This window comes from Bactrocera neohumeralis, chromosome 2 (genome assembly GCF_024586455.1).
Source record: "Bactrocera neohumeralis isolate Rockhampton chromosome 2, APGP_CSIRO_Bneo_wtdbg2-racon-allhic-juicebox.fasta_v2, whole genome shotgun sequence".
Lineage (NCBI taxonomy): Eukaryota > Metazoa > Arthropoda > Insecta > Diptera > Tephritidae > Bactrocera > Bactrocera neohumeralis.
The window spans coordinates 51,343,712-51,344,994 of record NC_065919.1 but is presented as its reverse complement, the minus strand read 5'-3'; the positions used below and the strand labels follow the sequence as shown (position 1 = coordinate 51,344,994).

Here is a 1,283-nt window from a genome sequence, read left to right as displayed (position 1 = left end):
GAATCCTACGAATAGTAAAATAAATTTACTTGACAACGTAATTTTCTCGACTACATCGAATCGGCTTAAAGTATGAGTAAAAATATTTGCAAACTCCGGTTTCATTTCATTAAGAACTTGCTCATATGTAGAACACTGAACGTCCTTAACAGCATGTGTGGTTCAATTTCTTTTATTCGTTTTATTTTGTTTAATTTCTTGCTAAAATTGTTAAAAAAAAAAAAAAAAAACAAAAAATTATTTAGAAAATATTAAAAAAAATCATGTTTGCCGAAACCCGGGATTGAACCGGGGACCTTTAGATCTTCAGTCTAACGCTCTCCCAACTGAGCTATTTCGGCGCATACAAATAAGGCAGCCGAAGGCTTACCTCTTCACACACGGCAAACATTCTAGGTTATGTATGTATGCATACTTCGGCACACGAGTGTGCGACAGTGTATAGGTACGAACCTGCAATGCTTCTGGCTATCAGCAGTTCGCCTAGTTATCAGTGGTTGTTTTTGTAATTTGTTTTATGTGATATGAACATCGCATGTTATATTATTAGTTAATAGTTAGCAGAGCTGTTGATACTATTAATAAGAACTATTCTGCTATTAATACATACATACATATGTATATATGTACATACATATATTTAATGATAGAATTAGCTCTGTAAATTAATATGTATATTTATATGTATTACTTTGTAGAATTAAGAAGATATCTTCGTTTGGTTTCAAAAAATTGAGTTTTGTTCCATACATACATACTGAATTTGAGAATACATTCTATACTCTTCGAATAATTAAAGTTTATCCGGTAAATCGGTAATATAAATAATATGTTTGCAAGCTTTTTTAACTCCCGAAGCTTTAACGCATTTTCAACAATCTTTTCAGAGTCGGTGAGGAAAATTTCTCCGAATCAACTGGATCGACCAACTTGAACATACATTTTTTTCAAATAATGATTGAAATAATAAGATTTTGATAATAATTACGATTTCTAAGAGCTTATGTGGGTTTTGACGCCAAAAAAAAGCTTATTTACATCCATTTTTTTATATAACAAATGAATATCAATAATATTTTATGAATTTTTCGTGAAAAAAGTTTGGAAATTCTGCCATTGGCAGCACATTTCTGGAGGCACCGCGTCAAAACGTCTCCCCGCGGTAGGCATAACAGACGAAATATTCAACTAAAATCAATGTTCATTGGTTAGTAGATAAGTATGGGTCGTGATTGTTCGAAAGATTTCAAAATCAAATGATTTTTTGGCAAAGCTGCTTACAA

The 1,283-nt window shown here is 31.7% G+C and overlaps 1 non-coding gene across 1 annotated transcript; it reads right to left on the bottom strand.

Annotated features, from left to right (window-relative positions):
* Positions 1-268: 268 nt before the first annotated feature.
* On the bottom strand, positions 269-341 carry Trnaf-gaa (transfer RNA phenylalanine (anticodon GAA)). Its single transcript has one exon. It is a non-coding gene; the product is annotated as a tRNA-Phe (tRNA).
* Positions 342-1,283: the final 942 nt, after the last annotated feature.